Source organism: Acinonyx jubatus, chromosome B1 (assembly GCF_027475565.1).
Source record: "Acinonyx jubatus isolate Ajub_Pintada_27869175 chromosome B1, VMU_Ajub_asm_v1.0, whole genome shotgun sequence".
NCBI classification, from domain to species: domain Eukaryota; kingdom Metazoa; phylum Chordata; class Mammalia; order Carnivora; family Felidae; genus Acinonyx; species Acinonyx jubatus.
Window position 1 is genome coordinate 159,289,058 of NC_069382.1, and position 17,436 is coordinate 159,306,493.

The window sequence follows — 17,436 nt, forward strand, 5'->3', positions numbered from 1 at the left end:
GTTGTTGTAAAAAAAATACTTAGAACAGTAAGTAGCACCCGCTAAGTGCCTATTCAATGTTAGTTTTTTACGTTTCTGATTTATATCTTTTCCACAACACTTTAGAAATGTCATTTCCTGAATAATGCAACGACAGCCTCAATGGAATAATGAAACCCATATTGATTTTTTTTTTTTTGTAACCGTGAGAGATTATTCTAAATCCAGGAGTACCAAGATGCCTCTTACTTGGGATGGCTGATTGTGTGAAATACATCTACTTTTGTCTCTTTCTCTTCGTGTATACACCATACTAGGGTGTGAACTCCACTCCTGCTTCAACTCTTGTTCTTAATGTTTATTCATCAGGCCATATATGTAGATGGCCGAGTGTATGTGACTATAGCAAGGGAAGCCCCATAGCCTGGGAGCCTTTGGATAAAGCTTTGTGCCTGATCACTTCCTACCAATTCTTTTCCCCCCACCAAAACCAAACCAAAACAACTCCCCCACCAAAACCAAACCAAAAAAAACAAAAAAACTGTGATTCTGCCCTCCGAGGACAGATTTGGTGGCCCTAGAAAAAAAAGGTGAGGCATGACTGACACACAGGAAAGGCAGGTAGCTTCAAGATTGCCAGAGGCTCGGCCTTCCAGATGACTCATGGGGTTGGCCACTCGCCCTGCCCTTCTCAGGGACAAGGGGACACCCTGTCAAAGTGAAGGAGAAGTCTTTCTTTTGTTGTTTCTCAGTTGAGTCTCAGCTGGTGGACCAGGTCTTTTCCTGAAAGACCTAAGTGGTGGAAAAGTGTTTGCAGAGTTGTTTTGTTGTTAATACGACAGGGGAGACCATGCTTACCTTAGTTTCTATTGGATAAAAATGTGAGTGGGGATTTTTTTTTTTTTTAAGGCTTTTCATTCTCTTCAAAGCGCACCCAGCTCCCAGGTGGGGAAGGTGTAACACAGCAGTCGGGGATGGCTGGGGGAGGGTGGCCAGGGAAGTATCCAGAGTCTGCTCTGTACCTCAGGCACTTAACTAGAATTTCTCCTCCTTCCCTGGCTGATCCTTTTACAAGGTATTGAATGGCCAGCTGCGCTCAGTTAAAGTGGAGGCCAAGAGAGCAGAATCAAGACCTCCTTCCCTCCCTCCTCCCTCCTCCCCCTCTCCTCGATTCCTCTTCCTCCACCCCTCCCCCCAGTCAGGACGCCAACCTACCCATGGCAGGACCTACCGAAACCCGCTAAAGTAGTCCAATGTTAGAATGTGTGGAACCAAAGCGTTTCCAATATCAGGAGAAGAGAGACACAGCATCGGGGGGGGGGGGGGGCAGGGAGGGATAGGAATTTCAACACTTTTTTCTTAAGGGGTGGGGGGAGGAGGAAATGTCTCTCTGAGGAAACGTCTCTGCCATCTCTTGGAGTGAGAACGGACAGTATCCCCAGGTAGCGCTCCAGAGAGTGAATAAATTGTTGAGAGATGCTGGATGGGGACCACAGACATATAGGACGTTTAAATACAATGAAGGGAGTTGTTTACAATCTTCTGGAAGATGCCAAAGCGTTTAACAGTCAGTCCTAATAGCTCCCAGCTGCGGCTGTGGTGCTGGCGGAGCTGAGCTGTGGAGTTACTATCTTTTCCTGCTGGAAAAACTGAAGCAACACAGCGACTTGCCCAGGGTCACACACCAGGCTTGGGACAGAAATAATCCTGACTCCTTCTTCCTGGCTGTAACCAGCAGACAAAGCCACCTTATTACTGTACTATCATTCAAATCTGAATCATTTAAATTGTTCCTAATTGCAGGCCTACAAGTGAACTGTCAACTCCATGTGACTAAGACGCCAGGCAAGCCGAGGTAGGAATGACCTTGAAGTTTTACAAACTCCTGAATAAGGGCTTAAAACGCTGCCCTCCCACTGGGGCGGGGGTAGGGAAAAAGCATTTGAAAACTTGACCTTGAAAATGCCAACAAATATCATATTAAGATTTTTTTTTGAATTTGAAAGGGTGCCTGGATGGCTCAGTCAGTTAAGTGTCCCAACTTCGGTTCTGGTCATGATCTCATCATTCGTGAGTTCGAGCCCAACGTCAGGCTCTGTCCCGACAGCCAGAGCCCGGAGCCTGCTTCGGATTCTGTCTCCCTCTCTCTGCCCCTCCTCCACTCGCACTCTGTGTGTGTGTCTCTCTCTCTCTCTCAAAAATAAAGTGACATTTAAAAAATTTTTTAAAAGGTGTATTTGAAGAGTCACCTCCAATTTTTTTAAAATTGGAACACAGAAACACGTGGGATTCAAATGGATGCCATTCAAAAAGGCATTTGAGGGTGACTCTCAAATATTTTCCAAAAAGTCAGTCTTCACACTCTTCTTTTTATGCCCATGAATTTACTGTCTTGATTTGGTGGTTTAGTGTCTTTTTTAAGTCTATTAGGGACAGCTACTTGGGACGGGGTGGGAGGAGGGGGCCGAGGAAACAACCAGGCTTTTAAGTTCCAATCTGTCCACGGGGCTGGACACGTGCGGTGCTCAGGAAAGAAAGTAAATTCCAACAGGCAAATTGCTCTAACTGATTCATTTGTCCGAACCGAGACGCCACCTACCTGCTCACAGGTATTCAGGTAAATGACAGGTGGGCGGGACCTATTGACTGTTTCAATAGCTAAGGTCCCAGCAATGTTTTATCTGTGAGGCTCCCTGTGATGTCACACATTTCCTGCTCTCAACCAACCAATGCCTTCCTCCTTCCTTTAGGCACCTGTACGCTGAGGTTGAGGCTGGTCACTGCTCAGGCAGCCCCACGAGCTGCTGGATTCACCCACAAGGCATGGAAACTTCGGGGCTGCTGCTGCTTTGAGAGCCCCAGACACACACTTGAAAAGGTGAGTTGAAACTCTCCATTTTTCTCCTTTGACGTTCAGCCCCATGGCCCCTGAGGGATCTGAATGAGGAATTTGAATGAAAAAAATACATAAGCTGAATGGCTTAGCTCTGAGTTTGTCCCACAGGGAGAAGCCCTTTTGAGAGGGAAGAGCAGAGAGATGCCTTTGACATTTTGGTTGCACAGGAAAATTCTCCCAGGCCAGATATTTAATCCTTTTTGTTTCTCTTAATCATTAAGCCAGCCTCTGCTTGTCTGGGAAGTTGATCTGATTTTTTTTTTTTTTTTAAACCCTGCAGTGCAGACTTTTTTGAAACTGAACTCAAAGGTTCAGACCTGTCCGGCCCGTTTAATGGGGGTTGGGAGGCCAGTGCCGACTGAATTCACGGTTGCCTTATTTTTGCCTTACTTTCTGCATTTGTCTCCCCAGAGGTAATTTCCATCTGAACCTAACATGTCCCCCCACCACCAGAAGTCTGTTTCTCAGGTGAATTCTGCTGCCCCCCTCAGAAGCCCTGGACTCCTTTTCCTTCCTCTTTCTTCTCTAAAAACTTCTTCTGTTTTCTTTGTTCTTTGTTGACGCTCTTAAAATCCACTTTGCAGTCTGGATTAGAATTGTTTACATCCAGACCTGGCCTGGCTGCCTGCTGACCTTTGATTTAAAGAAAAGATCATTTCCTCAGTGCTTACAAGAATGTAACTTCAGGTCTGATCTTTAATTGTTGTTTGTTTGTTTTTTAATTCTTCCACTTTTTTCCCCCTTTAACAGCAAATCTTTATTTAATATTTTTAATAGCAGATATATGGAGGAGATTGTTCTCCCCGGGACCTGACCTTTTTTTTTTTTTGAAGTAATTTTACTCCTAGGATCCATTTTTGTGTTCTTACTCCTGATCCCACAGCCTATACTCCTTCTGTTCTTGACAGCCCAAGAGCCCCACTCTGCATCCAGCAGAGAAAGGAAAATACATCCCGTTTCCCTGCTGAGCTGAGCTGGAAAACATGGAGGGGAGAAATCAGCCTGTGAGGGGACCTTTCATTCTGGATTCCTTCATGGCTGTTTTTCTGAGATTTCAGTCAGCCAGTACCTTTGCAAAGGGATAGCCTGTTAGGGGTTATGCTCATATTCACCCCCCTCCCCCCCCGAAATTCAAAGTGCATGTCAATTCTCCAGAAGTCGAAATTGAAACAAGCTGAGAAGAGTTTTGTCGGACCGCTGCTTCTCAGTACGGAGATTCTGCCCTGGCCTTGTTGCCACTTTCTCGCTTATTCGGTGGAGGCTTGTACCGTTCTTGAACTGACCTTCGTGGGTTCTTTTCCCGAGTGGTATGTCTGGATGGTGGTACCTTACCTGTGTGTTTTCTCCCTTGATTCGGAGCCTTGTCAGCAGAGGACAGAAAAAGAGCTCTCAGGTCCTGAATCTTCTGGAGCAAAATATGTCTTTAACGTCAGAAACCTCTCCACGAGACACATTCCTTCTGGATTACCATGGTCTGTTAGATCTTTGCACCGTAATTTATGATTAAGTACCCCATTTCATCGCTACATGTCAGGGTCCCTGGCTACTAAAGGAACAAAACTGTGGGTGCCATGCCCCCAGATATAAGAAAGGAAAGAAATTAGAGGCTGGAATTCAGAGTCAGGTTATCTAGACTGCAGTTGGCCTCTTGGATAATTTGCGCACAAATATTGTCCGAAGGGATCAACGCCCCACGGTGGCTCCCTACGTGTGGTAACTTCATCTCTTGGTTCAAGTGGCAATAAGACCTGTCTGGAAAACATACGGTGTCTCTCCGCTTACATCCTTGAGCAAGTAAGTGACTTAGCCGCTCAGGCCCTCAAGTGTCTTCATCGGTAAAACAGGAGCTAATCCCTGTGATACGAAGTGATCGTGAGAAGTAGTTGAGGTAACAGAGAGAGAGGGTCATGTGGCCAGTGTCTAGGGCCACGTGGGTGCCAAACAAAGGCAAGATCCGCTCTTGAAGGCATTCTCCTGGGTGCTTGGCAGAGATAGTCTGACCCTAGCAAGATAAGAGATCTTCCGTGGCCGCCATCGTTAGAAACTCTGATGGTTCTTGTAATGGTTATTAATTGTACATAATTAACTCCAACCTTAACAGTTCAGAGAAAGAAAACAGGCAGGAGGCAGGAGGACACTACTTCAACCATGTCATACAAGCTGGGGCAATCTGGTCTCTGCCAGCTCCCGGACATGCTTAGGAGCCGCCGGCTGCTGTTCCTCCGGCCTTTCCCGCCTCAAAGCTGTCGCTGCACCACAGACCCAGCAAACGTGGTTCTCCGCAGGCCTGCGGGGACATGTCCTGTTGTCGTTTGCTGTAATCTGACTTGGCAGGCAGCCCTTTCTGCTTTCCACTGTGCTCTCTCCAGGGCAGACTGGGTGCTTGGTTTCCTCCAATCTTGCTGATAAACACCCTGTGCCGCTGTGCCTCGCCACCGGGGCGGGGGAGGGGGGTGTGGGGGCGGGGGCGGGGGCGGCCGGAGGGAGGAGGAAACCGGTTTGGAGCCTGCAGTGCCCTGGGGAAGGGGGCTTAGGGATCCCTTGGACATGATTGCCTCACTAACGGATTATCCTGTACCCTTCGATGACCTTGAGTCATTGCCTAAGAGGCTCCTGGGCCTTCTCTAGATCTCACCCTATCCTGAAAAGCTAAGGCAGGTTTTCATCATTCATGAGCAAGGTAACCGCCTAGCGGATGGACAGGGGTTCATAATCTTGACCTTACTACTGGTGTGCTTCGGGGATCCTGGGGGAAAGCCTCAACTTCCCTGCCCATCAGTTTCCTTGTTTACCTTTCCCCAAAAAGGGACGCTAACATGGCAAACCTCACGAGTCGCCGGGTCCTCTAGCAGAAGCTAGGGGGGCAACATACCTCGGTAAATCAGACCGACTGCAGGGGAGTGGGTGATGCCTCACCGGGAAATGCTCCTCTTGTGTAGTTCTTGGTGGAACAGGGCTACTGCTTTAGAATAGTGGTTTGGCCTCTGCCATCAGGTTGCCTGGGTTCAAAACCCAGCTCTACCTTATACTAGCGGGAGGGGGGGTGGGGGTGGGGGGCTGGGACGGGTTATTTAACCCCGCTTTACCTCAGCTGGAAAATAGGCTTCTTATGAAGAAGAAACAACTGAAATGTGTTAACTGCTTGGAATTCTACCTGGCATAATGTGAGCTATTGCTAGTAGTGGGTTTTTTTTTTTTAATTTTTTCAGTTTATTTATTTTGAGAGAAAAGAAAGGGAGAGAGAGAGAAGGAGTGAGAGAGAGAATGCCAAGCAGACTGCACTGTCAGCCCAGGGCCCAAGGCAGAACTCGAGTTCATGAACTGTGAGATCATGACCTGAGCCAAAATCAAGAGTTGGACGCTTAATGGACTGAGCCACCCAGACAACCCCCTCCCCTGAATACTGTTTTTTAAAAGGAAAGTAGAATCAGATCTGGGTTCGAGGCCTAGTTCCACCAAGTAATTACTAGGCACTCAGTACCTCTTTGTCTTATGTACCAAACCCCATGCTATTGTGAAGAATAACTGACATGGTTTCGTGTAAAATGCCTGATGTATAATATAGCAGGTGCCCAATAAATGGCAACTCTTGTTCTATTATTACAGGCATATATCTCTTGTTATATGATACACAGGCATATATCTCTTGTTATATTATATACAGGCCTATATCTCTTGTTATATTATACACAGGCATATATCTCTTGTTATACACAGGAACATATCTCTTGTTATATACAGGCCTATATCTCTTGTTATACACGGGCATATATCTCTTGTTATATACAGGCCTATATCTCTTGTTATACACGGGCATATATCTCTTGTTATATTATACACAGGCATATATCTCTTGTTATATGATACACAGGCATATCTCTCTTGTTATACACAGGCATATATCTCTTGTTATATGATACACAGGCATACTTAGCTTTATTGCATTTTTCAGATATTGCATTTTTTACAAATTACAGGGTCGTGGCAAGCCTCCCTCCAGCAAGTCTATCGGTGCCATTTTTCCAACAGCATTTATTCCCTTCATGTTGTTGTGTCACATTTTGGTAATTCTCACAGTATTTCAGACTTTTCATCACTATCGGATTTGTTATGGTGATCTGTGATCAATGATTACGACTCACTGGAAGCTCAGATGACAGCATTATTTAGCAATAAAGGTTTTTTTTTGTTGTTTTTTAAGTTTATTTTGAGAGAGAGAGGGAGAGCACAGGTGCATGCAAGCGTGAGTGGGGGAGGGGCAGAGAGAAAGGGAGAGAGAATACGGAGCAGACTCCACAATGTCAGTGTAGAGCCCCACGTGGGGCTCGATCCCACAAACCGTGAGGTCACTACCTGAGCAGAAATCAAGAGTCAGAAGCTTAACTAACTGAGCCACCCAGGAGCCCCTAGCAATAAAGTATTTTTAAATTAAGGTATATACATCATTTTTTTTTTAGACATAATGCTATTGCACACTTAATAGACTGTGGTGTAGTACAAACATAACTCCTATATGCACTGGGAAACCAAAAAATTTATTTGACTCGCTTTATTACAATATTTGCTTTATTGAGATATTCGCTTTTTTGTGGTGGTCTGGAACAGAACCCACACTGTCTCCGAGGTGTGCCCATGTGGAAAACAATTATTATATTGGCTAAAGTTAGACTTCTTGGGTCGTGCTACAGTTTGGACATAATAACGATGGAAACAGTAGTAAGTTGAGGGCCAAAGACTCTTTGAGAAAAACAGATTTCCCGAAAGCCCCCTCCCTCCCCGAAGGTTTAGAAAGAAAACCTGTTAACAAAGATTATCTTGTTTATCTTGGAGCTCCAGGGTAGGGTGGCTGCCCGTTGAAATGCCTGGTCTGTTGCAGACCTGTGGCGGTAGGACTCTGAGGTAAATAAACAATGGATTCTCCTGGAGCAGTGATTCCTAGCTTCCTGGCCTCCGGTGTCTCCCTACTGGATGTGAATTCCTCACTTGGAGTGGAGAAAATAGGGTCTGCTGGGATTCTGACTTCTTGAAAGGCCATGTAAAATGCCTGCCAAGAGAGCACGTACAAGGGAGGCTCTGAAATGTGTCTGCCTCATCACATCAGTATTCATGGAGCTCATCTATTCATGGATCTCCTGGTGATGACACAGAACTATGCCTGATATTTACGTGCTGGCATCGTGTAGACTCACTTTTATGTGGGTGGCATATTTATGGTCCTCTGACAGTGCCTCTAAACTATCAAGGGCTTTTCAAAACTATCTGGAAGGAAGACCACATCTCTCTTCCTGGGTTAATGGGATTTAGCTATCTGCTCTCCCCAGGGACTAAGGGTCAACATGAAAACCATGCAAGTTGGTAAGTATAAAAAGTGCACTTAGCTGAAATCAGAAACAGAAAATGTTGGTCGCCTCCTGTGAACCTCTTACATTCACCATTTCCTCTAATATCATTTTGTTCCGAGTGAACAATGACACCATAGTGACCTATTGCTTAGTTATATGGAGACACACAGCTCATCAATATAAGAAAGAATTTTCTTTTCTTAAGAATTAGAGCTGTCCAAAAATCCAGGAGGTTGCCTTTTGGGGTACTGAGATCTCCGTCACTGATGGTGATTGTTTTTTGGTGTATTTGTTTATTTGGCATATTTATATGTGCCTGGTATGTGTTGCTAAAAGAATGAATGAATACCAGAGAGAATTCGCGTTTTTTCAGCAAATCATATATTCATCTCTAAAGTGAAGGTTATCGTTGATTTCGTAGCATTACTCCAACAATTAAGTGAGAAAATACATGTAAAGCACCCAGCACAGTATCTTGCACCTAGTGAACTACTCATTACGTAGTAATAATGATTATGTTGTATTTTCTACCGTATTCTAAAAAGGAGGGGGAAGAAGCGAATCCTGCTTCAGGTAGGGAGTAGACAAGATGGCCTCCAGATTTGAGATTTGTAGTTTGTATGAGAATCCCTTCATTTCTATCCTTTTCATCCCTGATCTTCTTCCTCTGCTTTTCTAAAAGAAAGGCGCCTGCTCATGGGAGCCATGCTCTTTGACATAGTAGGTTAACCAGTACACTTTTAACCGTGGCAGTAGGTTCTGTCCCTGTTAACCGGGGATGTTGTTGTTGTTGTTGTTCTGTTTTGTTTTGTTTTTTACATCATTCATTTGTGCCTTGGAATGTGTGGATTCAAATTCCACCATGATTTTCCAGTGACTCTTATTTGCTTCTTATATTTGATGCATTTGTCACAGGCACACAAAAGACTTCACCAACAGCAGAATGGAAACTCTCCAAGAATTTTCTTTAATAGCCTCTTGGCACAGCGCATGGCAACAGCACTGCATGATGGTGAGGTGGAAACATGCCATTGCTATCTGGGAGATGATTTGCATAGCTGGCTTATGACTGCGTTTGTCAGTCACGTGGCCTTTTTTGACTAGAACGCTGCACGTTTTGGCTCCTGCGTTAATACATGAGTCACCTCGTGTTTTCAAACTCCTCATTAAGTATTGTTGTTATGTGTGTATTATGTTTTCTTCAACACACACAAACTCAGCCCTTCCATCTGTAGTCTTGGGGCCCTGGCAAATTTGGTGTAATTGTCATCGCAGAAGACATCAGTATTCCAGCTTAGTAGTGGATTGAAAGAAGTTATTACGTTTTTATACTAGGGCAGAACTGCCATCCCTAAGCACAGAGCAGTCTAGGGGCGCCCGGGTGGCTCAATCAGTTGAGCATCTGACTTCAGCTCAGGTCATGATCTCATGTTTCATGAGTTCAAGCCCCGCGATGGGCTCAGTGCTGACAGCTCAGAGCCTGGAGCTTGCTTCAGATTCTGTGTCTCCCTCTCCCTCTGCCCCTCCCCTGATCGCACTCTGTCTCTCTCTCTCTCAATAATAAATAAACGTTAAGAAAAAAGAATGGAACAGTCTAAATGGCTGCCATCCCAGCCTATTTTCCATTTCCTTAAGCTACAGAGAGAAGTGTTGGTGTGGATCGTTGGGGATATTTCCCTCAGTCCTGGGAGAATGCCCCTAGAAATGCATAGCCTTCTGGGTTACTTTCCCAAGGCTGCTGTAACAAATCACCATAAACCCAGTGGCTTAAAACAACAAAATTTATTCTCTTGCATTTCTGGAGGCCAGAAGTTTGAAATGAAGGTATTGGCAGAAACTCACTTCCTCAAAAGGCTTCAGGGAAGAATCCTCCCTTGCTTCTTCCAGCTTCTGGTACCTCCAGGCATTCCAAGGCCTATGGCTGCATAACTGTGATCTCTGCCTCTGTCTTCCTATCACCGTCTCCTGTGTGTGTGTTCTCTTCATCTGTGTCTTATGAAGACACTTGTCATAGAATTTAAGGTAATTTAGATAATCCAGGATGATCTCATCTCAAGGTTCTTAACTTAATGACATCTTCAAAGACCTTTATTTAATTAAAGTCACATTCACAGCTTTTGGAGGTTAGGACAGGGCCATATCTTTTGAGGGGGGGGCATCATTCTACCTGCTATACCCCCTAACTGGCACTTACATATGCAGGCTCCTCCCACTACTCATGGAGTGATTCCCTGTCTGTGTGGAGGCTGAATTATTGGTCATTAAATAGGTAAGGAGAGTTAGAATTGACACCACTTACCACCATTTATTTCTACGTTTGAGGCACAGTAGTGTTTTATGTTTTAAAGACCTATTGAGTGTTTTTGGTCAATGGCCTGATGTATCTACAAAAGCAAATCAGCAACGACTGTCCTCCATTGCTTTTAAAGACAAGTAGTATCCTGGTTAAGAAACAACCGCTCCACTGAACCACTAAACCACAACTGGATAAGTGTCCACTTCCAGCTGTCATGTGTTCAAAGGGACTGTAACAAACTAGCGAGTACCCTGGGCGGACCCTGTACCCTGGGTCGACTCCCCAGGAAGACAACGGAAAGAACCAGAGACAAAAAGAAGAGACAGGAGAGAAACCACCCACCCTCTCTTTAATTCGGGGTGGCTGCCATGTTTAGAGGAAGTGACTGTGATCTGTGTCACACGGCAAGGTCAAGGTAACAAAAGGAAAGCATTCAGCTGTTGGGAAGCTGATGAGCTCCCCATCACTGTAGGTGTTTCAGGCAGAAGCTGGTAGGCCAGCTCACAGCCACGTTATAAAGAGGATTCCTATACTTGGGGAGAAGCTAAGATTCTTACCCAACTCAAAGTCCTGTGATTTCTTCAAAGGTAATTCTAAAATCTCAAAGATCATCACGTGACCAAACACTGGTGTGTGTATTTCTCTTCTTCGACTGGGGGATTTGCTCACGTTCTTCCCCTACCTTGATTTCTTCCCACTTGTCCATATACCACGAAGCTTTGATGATGTGCCCTGAGGCCCAACTATTCCATGAACGTTCCTGGCCATTCCGGGTCACATTATACTGTTCTCTTGTCTCTTTGTCTCCAAAACTTGTCCCTGGCTCCTATTTGGGGGGGATCATACCCCTTGCCATGCTCAATATGTACTTTTTTTGCAGTGCTTTCGTATTTTTCTTCTATATATAAGCTCCATTTTTCTAATTAGACTTACACTCACTGAGGATAACATTGAATTCCCTATGGTGTAGCAGGATTCTCGCACAGAGAGTCGGGACGCTGAGGCTTTTCTTTCCAGGAAACAACTTTATTCCTGCCGGCACCGCTCCGTTGGGTTTGTACCTGAAGAACTGAGCCCTGAACGCCACATGGCATAGTTTTTTATATATTTTCTGTTTCTTTGTCTCCCATAATGGTAACATACAAACATGTAGTCTGATTAACTGGTCGCATGACACAGGGTCCTGAGGGATGTTGTCACGTACGTGTATAACCAGGTGGCCTTGAGGTGTTTTTTTCCTTTTGCTTTCCTTAGGGAGGGGACCCTACCACAGTGGGAGCTCCCCCAGAATCTAAGACAAATGCCAGGCATATAATAGGGGATCAACGAACATACATAGAATTGAAAAACAGCAGAAACAATGGTGAGAATTCAAATATCTTCCTTCACCTTGTCTTTCACTCTGTAAAACTTGGTTATCTGTTTTTTAAAAAATCCCAAATATGTTTTTCAGCCTCGGGTGGAAGAATGTCAGCTTGCTTCCCCACGTTTCTCCTCTGAAATTATCTCTTCCCAGGATCCTATGGCGCTTCTTTGCATGAACAGAACCCTTGGTTAACACAAAATACCCTGCCTTCATTTTTGTTGTTGGCAGGGGGTCAGCTCCATCTCACCATGTTGATAGACCAGGAAACGAAAGGACATCTTTTCTGGGACAGAGTTCTTACAAAGAAACCCAAGTATGAAAGGGGTGCCATGACACCCAGGGGAAAGGCAGTAAATCTTTGGTCAAGGGAGACAAAGCTCTTCTCCAACCAGCTTGTAAAAATCTTCCCTGGGCTTCTAGAACTTGTATCTGATTGGCTAGCCACTTGGGACGCTTTTCACTTAACTGCTTTTCTTGTTCTTCCCACTTCCTGACTATCTACATTCTCAGTCATTGACTCCAGACATGGTCTCCTTTTAGTTCAATTCTCCTTTAATTTCCTGAAGATATTTCTACCTCTTTAAAGACCACTTTATATATTTGTCCTTTCTAGTGGTGGCAACACTATGCAGGCAAGTATCTTTCAGTGATCCAATTAATGAATTGCTTACTCCCTCTTGGGGATCGTTGATTTAGATATTAAGTAGATTCAGAACCAACCCTGACCTTTGCAACAGTCCATAAGCACCTGCCTTCTTTGTGTTCTCTCTCCTTTTCCTCTGCAAGGTATATGACTCCCCTGCCTCCTCAGCCCCCACTTCAAACCCTCGTAAGTTAAAAGACAGTTTTTATTTCGTGTGTGACCGTTTTAATTCAGGTCACTAAAGCACTTAATTCCTCCCTATTACTGATGTGTCTGTAAGCTAAGGAATAGCCCACAGAGCATTCGTCCATCCTCTTAGTTCACAGTTGGTATTTATAAAAAAAATCAATGGCACGTTATTGATATCTCCAAGTTGCACACAGTTTATCTATAAAGTGTAATTATAAATGTACTTTGTTTAATAGACGAAGAGCTTGCCCTAACTTTGACAATTGCTTTCCCTCCAATAATCTAATTTAGGAGTTCCAGCCAGTGCCAGGGCAGTGGTTAGACAAATACGCCCACAGATAATTATTTAGAAAGAGAATGAGGCCATCGACGTGAAGAATTTACCAGCACTATTCCATTTGATTCCCACATGAGTGTAGTTCTGGTCTTCACAGTCCAGGATGAGGTTCCTGAATGACTGTAATCTCTGTGCTGAGGTGTGGCCTCAGTGACCAGCGTGAACCAAGTTCTGAACCAGCCTGCATAGCTTCATCCAAATTGCAAAGCATCATCAACGATGAAACACCTTCAGCTCAGTTTCTAGAACCTAAAAGTTACTTCAGAAATCATCTGGTATAGGGGTTCTCAGTCTTTGTGGTTTTTTTTTTTAATTTTTATTTATTTTGAGAGAGAGAGAGAGAGAGAGAGCGAGTGAGCATGAGCGGGGGAGGGGCACAGAAAGAGGGAGACACAGAATCCGAAGCAGGCTCCAGGCTCCGAGCTGTCGGCACAGAGCCCTACGCGGGGCTCGAACTTGGGAACAGTGAGATCATGACCTAGGCCAAAGTCAGATGCTTAACCAACCAAGCCCCCCAGGCACCCCTCAGTCTTTATGTGTTTGTGTAAAACATTAGGGTTGGGGGAAGGGATTAGGAGATTTTGAAAAAAACATGAAATAAGCCAGCAAAAATTAGGAAGCAAACACAGCGAGGGTAGGGCAGAGCCCCACGCTGTTTACATAGTGGTGGTGGCCTTGCTGGAGAGAATGTTTGTGTCACTTGACTGATAGACGCTCGAAACAGTGCTCTTTCGGGATCCAGTCATCCAGTGATCATTTTGGGGCCTGGCTTCAGATTACACTTTTTTTCTTCTTGTTTGAAATCTTCCTCCTTTGTATGAGCCCTCAGTGACTGCTCAGCTAACGGTGCCAGGTGACTAGGACACCTCCTCAGACACTTTCCTTTTCTGGTACTTGGGCACCAGTCCTTTTCGCTTTTCTTTTTTCTTTTCTTTTCTTTTCTTTTCTTTTCTCTTCTCTTCTCTTCTCTTCTCTTCTCTTCTCTTCTCTTCTCTTCTCTTCTCTTCCTTCTTCCTTCCTTCCTTTCTTCCTTTCTTCCTTCCTTTCTTTCTTCCTTCCTTCCTTTCTTCCTTCCTTCCTTCCTTCCCCTCCCTTCCTTCCTTCCTTCCTTCCTTCCTTCCTTCCTTCCTTCCTTCCTTCCTTTCCTTTCCTTTCCTTTCCTTTCCTTTCCTTTCCTTTCCGAGGATCATCCAGAGCTTTAGGACTTTCAGTTCATCTCATGGCCTTTCGATTGGCTGCCCGTGGCCTGTCGCTTTTTTAACTTTTTCATTTATTACTGAATGTCAGTGACAGTTAATCGATGTTGTGTTCTGGATGGGAAAAAAAAATTGTCTCCGATTTGCCATTTGTTTAAATGGTTTCCATGTCTCTTTTCTCATGTTCATTTTGTCAGTACATTCTAGATCACCATTTATCAAAATATAGGAATGCTTATAAACAAATGGGAGACTCCCAAACCTCAAATACCACTCATTCTTGGGATTGGGTTATACACTGAGGATTCCAATACCAAACTGTTTAGCCACGGAGGAATTTCTGTTTATATAAATCCACCTAATACTACTAAATATCTTTGCATTTTCTAAACTGTGTCTCTAGCTGCTACTTTTATACTTTATTACCCTGGATTTTTTTTTTTTTTTTTTTTTTTTTCCTTCTCGGTGCTCAAGAATTGCTTGCTAATAGCTTTCTCCAGGCCTCAGGGCGGTGTCTCAGTCTTGTAGCAGGGCAGATCAGCAATGACAGCAATGGCCTTCTACTGCCACCAAGAAAGCAGACACAGTCCTAGGCTCTGAGTGCCGTTACTCCATTCCACTATATCCTAGAGTTTTGGGGCTCATTCTACCCATACCTCGTAGGAGGGACACTGAATAATCTGGAAAGTTGCAGAGGATGGTCAGCTTCGCAGAGTATATGGAAACTTGAAGGAATGCCACATAGCCCAAGGCTGCTGGCCCCGGGGGATGAAAAAGGTGTCTTCCAACAATTAAAGGACTTAAGGAATTTGATATATTCTAAGTAGCTACTGGGATACATCTGACACCCATGGAGGGGTTGGTGAGTTCTAGAGAGGGATTTTTTTTTTCTTTTTAGAGAGGCGAATTTTTGCTCTGTATATGGACTGTCCCCCCTAGTAGTTAGAGCTCTCCGAAGCAGGATGATCTATTTTATAAGGTAATAAAGGCCTGTTTCATTTAGGGACCTTCTCTCAAGGCTCCCTTTCAACACCAAGAATCTATGGCTCAATGTTTCGTCTTTCTCAAGGTTAAAGCTCCGATGTGGAGCACACTGCCATGGACTATAAGATGAATTCTTTTTGATAATATGAAGTCCCATTACTATTGTTGTAAAAGTGTGACTCATGCAGCCATCCAGGAGAAGGTCTGGAGTCAAGTCTTGTCCTTGGAGTAAGAAGAAACTGTGACATTGTCAGAGCAGCCTGCCAAGGGATATGGTTATCCATTGCCTTTCCAGTGCAGTATATGGTTTATCAAGGTCACCTTGGGTAACCATCTTTTATAAAGCCAGCGTGCATTTAAAGGAGAATTAGAACAGTAGCACACCAGGGACTCCATTGTTCTGGTAGGTTATTTCATGCAGACAATTTTCCGTTTCCAAACAGGTTGTACCCCAAGGGCTGTTCTTAAGACTATTGGATTTTTAGTGCAGGGGACCGTATACATACGACCTCTAACGACCTTCTTTGCTTGCAGACAGCGCTGACTCACTTTGCTCTGGAATGCATCTCTGTTGTCAGCCACCGAAGTTTCAGAATTTGAAAGTTAGGTCGAAGAACTTCTGTACAAGTGTCGGGCGTGACCACAAAGTGGCGGGGAAAGGAAGCAGGGATTAAGGACAGAGATGGAGATTTTGAGTCTTCCTGGCACTTGTCACCACTGCGTTGGTAGGCCACCTGCATGTCTAAAAGTCATCTTGGGCCTCTATCGCACCCCAAATCACAGGAAAGACAGAAAAGATGGTTCCTAAGCCACCATAGGGGTCTACTGAGGAAGTGTAAGATTTTCATCCCCATTCCTACCCACCCCCCCATATACACCCAAGGAGGAAATCTACTTCCCTTCTCTTTCTCCAAATTGCAAAAACACCAGGGCTGGAAGTGCCGAGGGCTGGGACACCCAGTAACAGATGGACTCAGCTAACAAGCCCTCTCGCTGACATTTGGAAGGAAAAATCGTTTACCTTTCAAGCCTTAATGATCTTTGGTCATTTCTTCTCAGTTCATGTCTTAAAAACATGATACATCATACAGGTTATAAGATGTAAACTAGAAATAAGAAACCTTGCATAAATAATGTTCATGGTATTTTTTTATTTTCAAAAATTTGTTTAAGTCTATTTTGAGAGAGACGGGGGCAGCACAAGTGGGGGAGGGGCAGAGACAGAGGGTGAGAGAGAGGATCCCAAGCAGGCTCCACACTGTCAGCTCAGAGCCCAAGGCAGGGCTTGAACCCACGAAGCCATGAGATTATGACCTGAGCCAAAACCAAGAGTCAGACACTCAACCAACTGAGCCACCCAGGTGCCCATTAATCATAATTTTTCTTTTTTTTTTTGTAAGTGTATTTATTTTTGAGAGAGAAAGAGAAAGAGGGGACAGGGGAGAGGGAGAGGGAGAGAGGACAGAAAAATCCCAGGCAGGCTCTGCACCATCAGCTCAGAGCCCAAGGTGAGGCTCAAACCCACGAACCGTGAGATCATGACCTGAGCCGAAACCACGAACGGGACACTTGACCAACTGAACCATCCAAGCACCCCATTAGTCATATTTTTAAAAGCCTACCTAGTTCTTTCTTTAGAGCCCAGACTGCTTTTTTGCTTTTTTTGGCCAATTATCTCATAATCTGTGTCTATTCATATAGGCTTTATTTAGTCTAAAGCAAAGTTGGAAAATACCAACAGCAGTGTTTACGCTAATATTATATTAAGGATCTAGTGTACTCGTATGGGCAAGTGCCAGGGAATTCAAATTTCTCTCAGAAAAACAGGAAAGGAAAGAAAAAAGAATTGGGGCTGGAAGCTAGAACCTGCCGGTTTTGTTTACCTGTTCCATTCATTTAGTGTCCACCATTTTGGCACTCAGTAAAGTCAAAGAAAATTTTTAATCAGAGCCTTGGAAAAACCTATTCGCAATGGTCCTAAAGAGATTTTTAAACCCAATTTCCTCGGGCTCTTCTATTTGCTTAATTGCATTCGAATGAAGTCATGATGATGGGGGGGGAGGGGAAGATGCGTGGCCACAATGTAGCAAAATAGGAACAGAAACTAGAGTCAGCACCATTTCTTGGTTTGTTTCTTTTTTGGTGTAACTGGCAAGTTACTTACATGTCACACACTTCAGCTTTCTCATCTGTTAAATGAAAACAAAC

General features: G+C 44.4%; 1 protein-coding gene across 3 annotated transcripts in view; it reads left to right on the forward strand.

Moving 5' to 3' along the window:
* Positions 1 to 17,436, forward strand: part of LNX1 (ligand of numb-protein X 1) — a 183,037-nt gene that overhangs the window by 57,013 nt on the left and 108,588 nt on the right. The window contains exons 2-3 of one of the 3 annotated variants that reach the window (XM_027056814.2): positions 1,783 to 1,834; positions 2,730 to 2,857. The gene's annotated coding sequence lies outside the window, so the exon portion shown is untranslated. Of the gene's footprint in view, positions 1 to 1,782; positions 1,835 to 2,652; positions 2,858 to 17,436 lie in introns of those variants that run through there. The other 2 variants (XM_053217359.1, XM_053217358.1) reach the window with 2 other exon arrangements.